Raw genomic sequence first — 12,291 nt, 5'->3', positions numbered from 1 at the left:
CTCCTGGCTAGAACTTCTCTGCTGTACACCCAGTCTGAATGATGGTCCCACAAGGCCTTTCACACTGCAAAAAAAGTAAACAAGCACACTCATACACAGGCAGACTCTAGTCTGCATGTGTGGGGATTGAGTACTGAGTCTGTGGCCTCAAAATGAAGTCAGTGCCCGAGTCATCGATGCTCATAACTTGAGTCTGCACGAGTCAGTGAAAAACACTCTACTTGGACTCAAGTCACCTGACTCTAGTTCCCATTCCTAGGTATAAGCCATCTGGAGCTATGACAGTTTCCCCCCTTCTCCCTCTGGAGTTTCTGAAAGAAGAGGGGGCCTGTCATGGCTCCAGATAATCTCTCCCCATCTATCTGATGCTTATGAAGTGATTCTGAGACTGTCCCCACTTCCCTTTATTTATGGTGTGCAGCCTCCCTGCTCTGCTCCCTGAGGCATCTGGTGAGCCGATGTGAGATACAGGAAGCTGGTCTAGATGGGCCCTGGATCTGATCCAGCACGGCTCTTCATATGTTATTATGTTCTGTGTCACTTCTGTTTGCAAAGAATGTGCAGGAGCAGTGCCTGCAGGGTTCACAGCATACCTGTCTCCCATTCATTTCACACAGAAGCCACATGGAGCAGGAAGGCTGTGTGCATGCTCTCTAAAGGGAAGAGAGGATGGGGACTTGCCCACTCATTCCCTCCCCTTTATCTTTGGAGCAGCACATATGTGCGGAGTCAGCATTTGGAGGAATTCAGGTGACGAGTGGCAATGTATCACCACTGTTTTTAACATTCGATTTGCTCCCCTCCCCTCCTGTTTTTACTGCGGCTACAAACTGAATTGATGTTTTAGTGAGCTCTATGACTCTAAGGTGTTTTTTTTTTCTCTTGGGTTGTCACAACCAATTTACATCCCTGTAAATGTGAAGTAGAGATTAGTCCAATGCATACTACTCTCCTACACTGAGGCTCCATTGCCATTTTTTGAGAAATCTTTTTTAGAGTTCTTTCCAAGCTGCTTTGCATATAAGGGGCCTCATGGTTTACACTGAAGCACAGTAGCAACTCACAATCTGAAGAATGAAGAAACCAGAGGGAAGTTTCAAGACTAGACAAAACTATGCCGGAAAGCAAAAATGAACCCATCAAGAGAGCAATAACTAGTTTATAAAACATGAAAGGATGTGTTTTGTAGCAGTTCTGTTTTTAACCAGTGACCAAAGGACTCACTTTCTTATCTTATGACAATGACGTTTCTTTATGATCCTTTGTAAAATGAATTTGCTTATAAAAATGTGAACACCCAGATAGAATGTCTTCCAGATCACTCTGCGCAACTAAGCGGCAGGTTTTTTGGCATTTTTAAAAGACTAAAAATTGATAATACAAGACTTAATTTTGAGGAAGCTATGAATGTTTGTCCTGAAAAGAGCTAAGTCATATTGATTTCGGCGTTGCCTTTTCCAGCCCAAATGGATCATCATGTATTAGAGTAAAAAAAGGAAAACCAGTACAGGACTTATAATTTTAAAACACAGCAAAGACAGTAAAGACCCTTTATGTGAGCACAAGAAAAACACAGACCCCCCCCCCCCAAGGCTTGGGGAAAATGGCCAGTGATAAGACACAGAGGGAAATGACCAAATATTCTAGAGGATCAGCTAGGAAGAGAGCAGAGTGATGGATGACCCCTGGGCAATATTCCCTCTGAACTGGTTCACACTGCTGTACAGACCTCTTTGGCTGCTGTGTGACAAGCTAGCAGCATTTCTTGACACATGGCAATTATGACATAAGTCATCGCCAGATTTCTGCGAATGCAAGCTCTGAGCTGCACAAAGCTTGGCTTGGCTTCAAGCTATTTGGCTGTGCAGCTGCACAGCTTAAAGGGAACAGTGCCTCCAGGTTGTACATCTGCCCTTACGATAGACCCTTCCGAAACAACTGAGATTTTCCTTCCCAAATTTTAGGCCAAGAATGCAGCAACACCTGTCTTGGACTCTGCTTCAATTTATTGGCCTTCATCCAACCCATAGCAGTGTCTGGAAACTACTGCTCCTGAAACTGCTATAAAGAACAAGAGATTTTGATGCCATCAAACACTGTTGGCTCCATATTCCAAAACTTTAGATGTTCAAACTCAACCAGCAGTTGAATTCAGACGTTAGAAAGAATTGGGGACAAGGCACGGCCTACAAGCACATGTTCTACCAGTACTGCTGAAGTCAAGTATGCCTGGGGCTGGTCACTAATTGTATGGATGGGGGCTTGAGAACCTTACGTACGCCACCATAGAATAAAAGCAAGATAGAAAGGTAATTGTTAACAATAAAAGCCCAAAGTTCAGTCAGAACTAGTTCCAACTAGTAAAAACTACGAGCTCTGCAGCATCTTTGGAGATTTTAGTTCTAACTAGTCGAAACTAGGAAGTACTGTCTGTTTTTGTAAAGTGCATTCTAGTTTTTCCTAGTTAGAAACATCTCTTATGATAGTTAGAAATGTGTAGTTTTTACTAAACAGAACTATAATCTCAACTAGTTAGGACTAAGATATCCAAAGATGCTTAGGAGCTTTGAGTTTCAACTAGTTAGAACTAGAATATCTGAAAACTGTTTTGAGTTTCTAGTTTTTACTAGTTGGAACTAATAATACGACTTTTGGGTTTTTTACTGCAACATAATCAATGTATTGAACACTGCAGTATCTGTTACAAGTAATCCCACTAGAGAGCAGCCGACTCACAGTGTCATTCTCTGTAAATGGCCTTCACCACAAAATGATGCCTCCCACCTCTACCAATCTCAACTACTTAGGAGAACCTGACAAACAGCCATACTAAAGGCTACTAAGAAATTCAGAAGACCCAGCAAGGACAAACTCTTCCTGTTTAGTTCCAGCATCTGTCATGGTCTCATTCAAATGGTCTCATTCCATTTCAAACCTTGGCCTAAACTGTGATTGACAAGGGGACAAGAAAATCATATTAGTTCAAGTATCCCTGGAATTATGGTGCTAAATAGATGTAACATGAGATGATATTTTAGAATGTGTGAATAGCAAGTCACTTTTTTGCCTGACAACAGACCTCGAAGGTAACTGCATGCATGTAACACTGTATGCCTCCAAGAATTCCATGTAGTTCAAGTCATTTCCCATGAAGCAATGCATGGCTGCAGACCTCCATTATGAAGATAAGCAGTGGCACCAGATATTCAATGCTTCTCAACAGAGAGGAAGGGCAGTACCCTATATATGTCCTCTGATCACATAAATTCCATTTTGCTTGGGAATTTCCAAACCTCACTGGTGGTATAAACACCCTCCAATTCAGTGGTGGCCAAACCCAGCCCGGGGGCCATTTGTGGCCCTCTTGGACCCCCATTCCATCCTGCAGGGAGCCCCCAGTCTCCAATGAGCCTCTGGTGCACCAGAGACTTGCTGGAAACTGTACTGGTCTGATGGGACTGCTCTCAGCATGAGGGTCAACTGATCAACCTCTCGTGCAAGCTGTGGGCTGAGGGCTCGCTCCACTGCTTGCTGTTTCACGTCTGTGAAGCAGCAGTGGCGGCAAAGTAAAGCCCAGCCTTGCTTTGCGCAAGGCCTTTTCTAGGCCTTGAGCTATCGCAAGACCTTCATTCATTTATATAAGTTCCATCTCTAATATATTTGTTTATGTAAATTTATTCCAATTATAAATGTAAATTAATTCCTTTTTCCCCAGCCCCTGACACAATGTCAGAGAGATGATGTGGCCCTCCTGCCCAAAGATTTGGACACCCCTGCTCTAATTAGTTGGAGCATTAGACCCCATTTCCTGTTACTTGTGTGTGACTTGGAATGGTTCACTACTTTAACCTGTCTTTAAGCATCCTGCAGTTCCATAATCAGGACTTGCCCCTTCTGACTGCTACAGCAAAGGAGAAATGACAGCGTTTGCAGACAAATATTTAGAGGTTGATTTCAAAATGCTCTACAAAAGCATCGTGCACCATGCTGATACTGCAGGAGGGGTTTCTTTTCCATAGAGAGCTGTGCTCTTTTGCTGCCTCTTGCGGACAGTTAGATATAATCAATAACACTTACTCAGTGTGTTACTGCAGACTGATGCGCCAGGCTCTCCACAGAAAAATGCCTTGGAAATGGGTGATTTATCAATGGCACATGCTTATTTATATGACTCTGAAAGCTTACCTGAGATTGCACCATAAACAGGGAGCTGATGACTGGATTCACATGCCATAACAAGCCGGGTAGGAGCCAAAGCCCATAGTTCACAGGCGCTTAGGGAACATAAAGAAAAAGCAAGAGATGTGATCCTCTTTGATAAAATAAAAATCAATTTTGCTGAGAAGTAGCACTCAAAGGCACCATTTGGCATTGCTCAGGAACACACCAAATGATTAGTAATTTTTCATACTGCACAAAAGTTGTGTAGGTTTTAGCTCCAGCTTACACACAAACACAAAATTAGGACCAAGAATCCATTAACTTTGCAGGGATTTCTGTAAAGAGTCTGTAATGGCCCAATCATATCCGCTGCTGGTACACACAGTGCAGGGCCACCAGGGCAACATCTGCTGCTACCTATATGGCAATCGAGGACCAGGCCAGCTGGGAGAGTTAAAAACTTTATTTACCTTCCCGGCCACTGCATGGTACAGGATCTGTACCAGCTCTGAAGCTAGTAGCTCTGTGAAACCTGCCAGGTGCATGCCAGCCCTGTGATGGGGGTTCCTGATATGGAGGGTGTCCGTGCCACACTGATTCCCAGCTCCCCTGACAGAACCCCGTTAATAACCACTATGTGCTGTGCTGCAGATGGTGTGTAGCCTTCCAGCTCTTGCACTGGTGGTAGCACTGTGCAGACCAGTGGAGCTGCTGCCACAACTGTGGACCTCGCTGTATACCAGCACACCACGAGGAAAGGATCAGGCTAAAAATTGAGCTATAGTGAGATACAGTAATTTATTTGGGATTCACTGGCTTTCATATATTAGACTTTCATAGATTATGGAATCCCTTCATTTGGAAGCCTCCTTCTCTTTGTGCTTTTATATAGGCTCCAAAAAATGTTTTTATCCCAACAGGTATATGAGGTATAAATTCTCTCTCTGGTGTAATGGTTGTATTGCTTTGTTCTATTTCTGTTTATGCCTAACTGGTTATAGTTTTATAATAGCTTTTAGCAGGGATGGGAACTCGAATCAGGTGACCCGAGTCTGAGTTGCAAAAACACATCTTTTTGCTGACTTATGCAGACTTGAATCACCTGTGTTGATGACTCAGGCACTGACTCGAGTCTGAGGCCACTGACTTGGCACTCAGTCCCCACACATGCAGACTCGAGTCTGCCTGTGCCTGTTTGTGCTTGCTTATTTTTTTTGTGGCGTGAAAGACCTTGTGGGATGATCTTTCAGACTGGGTTGAGCAACAGCGAAGTTCCAGCCAGAAGGCAGAGAAGGGTCAATGTTTGCTTTTGCATCCAAGTGGGAGGGGACGGGAGCATGCTCTGTCCATCTCTGAAGAAATTAATGATCACTGGATGAAGGATGGGTGGTCTGATTTTTTTTTTTCTGTGGATGAGGTAGGGCAGAAGGAGGAGCAGAAAGGGGTTCTTGCCTTAGAATTGGCTGGACAATCAGGGAGGGGGAAAAAAGGAGGTAGTGAAGCCGGGGGGAGGCAGTTCATAGCGATAATGTTTTCCAACCATAATGGCTCCTTTGGTTTCTATTGTCACTTGAGAGGAGGAAGCCTCATTGAATGACTGCGCAAATGGGACTACTTTTGAGTAGAGCTGCAAAGGATTGGGTCATACTATTAAGCCTCCCAGCCGCTGCACATGACCCTCCCTCCTCTTCTGTCCCCACTCTCACACAGTCTGTCCCACCTCCTCCTGCCATGTTTACAGATCAGATGGGGGCATCAAGGGAGTGTTTAAAGAGAACTCTGACACATACCCACACACACACACCCACACACACAGCCCAGCAGAAGGTCCATTTTTTTCCACGGAGCTGCAGCTGGCTTTTTAAAGGGAAAGATTTGTGACTTGAGTTTTCAAGTTGCCAAAACACTCTGGGCAACTCAGAAAGTCCACCTATTAGGTCTCATTTTTGAGTCAAGTCACAGGGGATGGGGATTTGTGACTCGATTCAAGTCAAGCCATGCTTGACTCACCATCCCTGGTTTTCAGTGTTTATTTTTGGTGTATTTTATATATTCTTCATGAAAAAGTGGTATAAAAAGGCAGTAATTAAAAATATACTATCTCATGTTTTTGGGGGAAAGAAAGAACGAACGAACGAACATTGTATCAGTATTTTACTGAATTTCATCAGATTACAGGGGTGGCTCCAGAAAGGAAAATATGACTGGCAAAATAAGGGATACAAGGAGCCAAAGAAGGGCTCTTGGAGCAGACAGGGGTAGAGGAATTTTGTCATATATTTCAGTCAATGCCAATAAAAACAATCTGCGTTTCACAAAAATGGATTGATTCTAAACATATTTTTTAAGAAGCTGCTTTGGTCTGCATGTAAAGGACTCTGCATTTAATAGTTGCATAGCAGAGAAAGAAAAGGATTTTCTCAATTTCTTTATTCCCTTACCTTGAAGAGGCCTCTGATTGCCCACCACCACCACAGGATGCAGTGCACACAGCATTGGCACCGTTGCATCAGTGCTGGAAAGTTGAATAGGATAGGACCCTAAAAGTCCTTGCCCATGTGGCTCTGCAGGCAGCCAGTTTTCTGTATAAATTGGGCACTCTGGTGCTGTGTGTGCAGCATTAGCATGCCAGGGATCCCCAACCCTGTCAGACACTATGACTGGTGTTCTCAGGTGATGTGCGTAGTGACTGTCAGGTCCTGATTTCACTGTGAAGCTGGTCATGTGGAACACTGCATCGATGGGCAATATTTGACGTCATGTTTAAATGGGATGATCAAAGCAGCATCTAAGTGGAACTTGGGTTGTCAGTCTAGCAGAAAACAGCGAATGAGGGTGGCAGGGTCAGAAGAAAGTGGAAAGATAAACGGACAGACGAGGAAGAGTAATGAATGCTTGAGGGGAGGGGAGAAATGTATGTATAAAGCAAAGAAAGGGATGGTGTGGATGAAAAGGACTGAAACGGCCTGGGAATCCTTGACATAAGAACTGTACGGGCAAGCCTGAAGGATTCATACCAGGCATGTGCTGTGCAGGGGAAGCAGGTGAGGCAGAACAGCCCCATCGTAATCCATGGAAAAGCACCATAGCTGCCCCGCCTGCTTACGCCTGAGGAGGCTCTCCTTACACCCGAGAAAGTGGGTGTAAGGCAAGCCTCCTTGGCTGCAAAGAGAGCCTTCTTGGGTGTAAGCAAGCGAACTGGGGCTGGAAGGGGGGTAGAGCACTTCGGCCAGATCCTAGTGCCAGGCTGTTTGGATCTGCACCATCCCTTTAAGTGGCACAGATCCATGTAGCCCCATTTGGGCTGCTGCCGCATTACCCAGGGTAAAGGGAATCAATTTCCCCTTGTCCCGAACTGCACCGCAGCCAGCCCCGACCCTGCACTGGATATAGCACTGTCCAGCCGGCCAGTCTGTTCTAGAACAGGATAGAATTGGACCATAAATAGCGTACAGAAGACGTCAGGCTAGGAAACTCAGTGGGGCTAATGCTAAAAAAAATCCCTACATAGCCCCCCCCCATGGTTTCAGGCCATGTTGCATGCTCCCCACTACCAGTTAAAAAAAAAAATTCAAGGGTCAAAAATACACATTTGCAAGCATGTTGTTTGGCCCCAGGGTTGGCCTTAGGAGCTGGGGGAACAACTGGAAACATTTTTTTTTTTTTGCAAGCCCCCAGGTTCACTGCCAATGCCTGTAGAATCTTGGAGATAGAAATAAAATGTAATAGACATTTTATCTCCATGGTAGAATGGAAAGCAATCAAAATGTGTGCTTAAAAAGCGCGTGTAGGTTAATGGATCAAATGGATCTAAGCAGATTTTCATATAAAATGGTATACACGTTTGCCTGCAAGTAAACAAAATGTGTAGATTACCTCTGAAAAGTAAATAGTTACAAAAGCTGTGGGATACAACAGCAGCCATTTTGAATTGTGCTGCCTGTGTCATACCCTTGCTACAACTGTGGTATTTTAGAGAAGGTGTTTGAACATGTGGTCAGGTAATGTTTAGGGTACTCTCTTTCCTGCCCTTGGCTTCTGGCCCATCCTATATTCCAGGGGTGCTCAAACTTTCAACTTTAGGGATCCTGAACCTTTAAAATTGTGTAGGAGAGATAATTTCAGCAGGTGCAGCTTGTCATCTGTGGGATGACAAGTTGCACCTGCTGAAATTCTCTCTTCTATACACTTGTTAAAGGTCCAGCATCCCTAAAGTTGAAAGTTTGAGCACCCCTGCTATATTCTATGGGAGGTGTGAGGAGCTAATTCTGCAGGTGACAAAAGATGTCAAGAGCTAACCCTGAGCCCAGTTATCCAAGCATGCAGAGATGCAGATTGCTTTTCTAACACAAGCCTAGACAAAAGTGCCTTGTTATCTAACTGACTCTGTACCAGTTGGAAGGGAGTCTGAAATCACATGGGTTAGGATTCCCAATTTCGCAATAAAGTGCACGGTCATAGAGAATGATCGTGATAATGATTCATTCTCGTGTTCATTCTTTGCATCCTTACTGTGAAAAAAGAATGCTCAGAAATACCATAATTAATACGAAGCTACTTGAGACTAATTCTGTTTTTTGATCCATCTCTGTTTCAGGGGCTTTCCCTACCCTACCTGGAGATGCTGGGGATTGAAACGAGGACTCAAGCAACTGGCTATAGCTCATTGGTGCTGCACATGGTTTGCATACAGACTCGGAGTCAATCACTGCCAGCTCCAGGTAGGGTGAGAAAAATTTATGTATAACACCTGGAGAGCTGCTGCTACCCACTGCCATCTGAGCTAGACGGATCAATAGGCTCACTTAGTATAAAGCCATTTCCTATGTTGGGACCTTCTGCATATGCTCTAGCACTGAGCTTTGACCCTTTTCCTGAATGGTTTACAGCAGTGGTATTCAAACCGGGGCGTCGCGACGCTCCAGCCTGTGGGTCCTGGCCTCTGCCCCCTTAAGGGATGGGGGCAGCCAGGAGACAGGGGGAAGGCAGGGCTGGGAGCTCAGGGGGGCTGCAGGGGCTTGGGTGCACTTGCCCAAGCCTCCTGCAGCCTCCCGGGGGTGCGGGGAGCCCTGCGCAACCTTCGGCAGGGCTCCCCAGGTCAGGAAAAGTGAAAGCGAAGCAATCGCGCCCCGCTCCGCAAAACCGGAAGCGGAGCACGATCGCTCCGCTTTCCTTTCTGATGGGGCTGCAGGGACTGGGGTGCACCCTCCAGTCCCTGCAGCAGCCGTCCCTGTGTGCGGGGAGCCCTGCGCGAGCGCCTGCAGGGCTCCCCAGGTCAGGGAAAGGGAGAGTGGGGTGATAGCGCTCCGCTTCCGCTTTTGCGGAGGCAGAGCAGATAGCTCCACTCTCCCTTTCCCTGATCCCAGGATCCTGTTGCTGCCTTCCCCCTGCCCCTGCTGCCTCACCCCCCCCCCCCGCAAAGACTTACTGCAGGTTTCAAACTCCCGGAGAGTTTGAAAACCCCAGGTTTACAGGTATTAAACAGAGATTGTGTACACACACACACACACAGAGAGAGAGAGAGAGAGAGAGAGAGAGAGAGAGAGAGAGAGAGAGAGAGAGTATTATTTGGCTGCAGAGTTCTGCAAAGGTATGGCACAAAGCTGTATTTGGTCCTTTGGGATGTCTTGATATATGTCAAATATCTTGGTAATAGCATCTGCACAGCAGTATCTTCCTTTTATACCGATTTCCAGTATAGCAACTAGTTGTGGGTTTTTTCAACACTTTAATGCGGCCATTTTCAACGACTGTGCCATGGCACATTGATGTGCCACGAGTGGTCCACAGGTGTGTCACAGGAATTTGGAGGAAGGTCATTTATTACTAGGGTCAATGGGGGATGTGAGCTCCCCAGTGGCAGCATGGTGTGACTTATCAATTGTCAAAAACCTGATGGTGTGCCTCAGCGATTTTAGTGCCTTGTCAGTGTGCTGTGAGATGTAAAAGGTTGGAAATTGCTGCTTTAATGGAAGCAAAAGAATGCTCTGAAAAATTGTATACTAAGTTGTATATCAAGTCTTGGGCTTGGTAACATTGATTTCTTGTGCATATTGAAAATGCTTATGAGACAGATCAGTTCTGTTAAAAGATACCCAGGGGCAATTACTCATACAAAATAATTAAAATTTAACAAAGGAATCTTTCAAAAGTTGCTGCAGAGAGAAGACTCATGGGGAAAGTAGTTGTACTTCGAAGGGGGAGGGACAGCTGAACAAATTGCTCTCTTTCTGGTATTCTCCAATGAAATCTTCTGCTGGGAATTTCCCTGGCCTCTAACCCCCATCTCTATAGGAAATCATTAAAAGGAGAAGCCCCATAATTGCCCCAACCTCCATTATTTATTGGGCCTGTCAAGTGAATTTTACAGTACTCTCCAAGGAGCAAATAAAAACATCTATATGGAGGGAAGATCACAAAGACCTGGCATTTATCTGAATTGGGCTCTAGCCATTTGAGCATTTTTCCTTTCTCTCTTTGACACTACAGTGTGGCAAATTGCAGGTGCTGGAGGCAGCTCATTATTAGAAAGTGTTTCATACTGCACTGGTGCTTTTACGTTAGCAATTTCACGTAGCCAACATTCAACTCTTGAAAGTGATAATGTAGCCTCTTATATCAGGATGTAGTCAGGCCTCAGTGAAATTGTTCTCTCTCCCTTGGTGGCCCCGTTGTCTTTAACACATTGCTCCTTCACAGATCTTTGCAATAAACTGCACTGGCAGGATTTTGATAACAGTGATAGCTTCATACACACAAAAAACCACCATTTTTCTAGAGTTGGGCTCTGAGCAAAAATAATCATGCATCAGTTTCTCCTGCTGAAGAGCCCTTCACTGATGGTAGAAAAGACATGACTTGAGATGCCTGCTTCTTTGTATGATCTGATTTCTTGGATTATTGATAAGGAAAATGGGATTGATTGAGGTGACAAGAGATTCCAGTTCTGGACCAGACCAGCCTATATGACCACTGTAGTAAAAGGTCACCGTGTCCCTGAGATGGAGATACAGGAAACCATGGGGAGCAAACCAAGATAGAAATGGGGCAACCAGGGCACAGCTGGCATCAAGGAAAGGAAGCATAGAGGACCCCAGGATTGCAATAAGAGGGGAGGAATTCCAAAAATAGGAAAAAGGAATGTAAAAGCTGGAAAAATTTTAGGTGTCAGCAGTGGAGGTATAGAGAAGCTATGCACCAGTGCGTGCTTCCTCTTACCTCCTTACCAGCCCCAAGTTGTTCTGGGAGTTGTTTACTAGGGATGCTTTGCAAGTATGTGCCTTTTTAAAAATGTCAGTAGTTGCTGATGATCAAGACTGTGATGAGGAGATGAGGCTTTACCTTATTTCTCACTAGGGCCCCAAATCCAAATCCCCACAGCTGCCTTATGCCAAGGGGAAAAAGAAAAGGGGGAAAGGGGAGAGCTTTTTCCCAGGGCAAATGGTCACAGGGAGGTAGATCTGGATTGGAGCCTTGGTGGGGGTAGGTTTAAAGCACCCCCTGCTCCCACCTTGTTCCTCAGCTATGGGAGGTTTGGCTGTGGCTGCTATTTAACATGAAAAAAACACTTGCAAAGCATGAGGATATTGACTTGACACATAGCTATGAGCAAACAGCCCTTCCTCGTGATGCACATAGCTTACAGCAGATAACCTATGCAAATAATTCATAGAGTCAAGCATTTGTCCTAATTTTTTTATTTTCAATTAATCACTTTACATTTGCCTATTTTGCCTTTGGAATAGTGGCTTTTATTGCCGGTGTGTTGTATGGCATGATCACGATTTGGTCCATGTGTTGACTGTTGACACAAGTTATATTATCTTCATAAGGCTTTAAAATTGAAAGAAAATCATCCCTCTTGTTATGTTACATTTTTTTAGTCCTGAAGCTGGCGTTTAGATAGCTGTAGTAGCCATATGAATGAGACAGCTGGTAGCATCAATGACAGCTGTGCACTTAAATCTCACGAGGCTAGGTTCATACCTGTTTTTATCACTGCCGATTCTACCCCAATTGCAACCCTGTCATAACGTCAAAATGTTAATGACTTAGTTTCACACAGACCTTTCCACAGAGGTTTGATGGTCCCTGTTTCCCTTTTGCTTGTTCCCAATGTGCAGGGCAGGC

The 12,291-nt window shown here is 44.9% G+C and overlaps 1 long non-coding RNA gene across 2 annotated transcripts in view; it reads left to right on the top strand.

Moving 5' to 3' along the window:
* LOC136639783 (uncharacterized) overlaps positions 1–12,291 on the top strand; it is a 98,657-nt gene that overhangs the window by 75,301 nt on the left and 11,065 nt on the right. For both annotated transcript variants that reach the window (XR_010793730.1, XR_010793731.1), the window contains exon 3: positions 8,759–8,882. This is a non-coding gene — a long non-coding RNA (uncharacterized lncRNA). The remainder of the gene's footprint in view (positions 1–8,758; positions 8,883–12,291) is intronic.

Source organism: Tiliqua scincoides, chromosome 2 (assembly GCF_035046505.1).
Source record: "Tiliqua scincoides isolate rTilSci1 chromosome 2, rTilSci1.hap2, whole genome shotgun sequence".
NCBI lineage: Eukaryota > Metazoa > Chordata > Lepidosauria > Squamata > Scincidae > Tiliqua > Tiliqua scincoides.
This window is presented reverse-complemented; position numbering and strand designations above follow the sequence as displayed.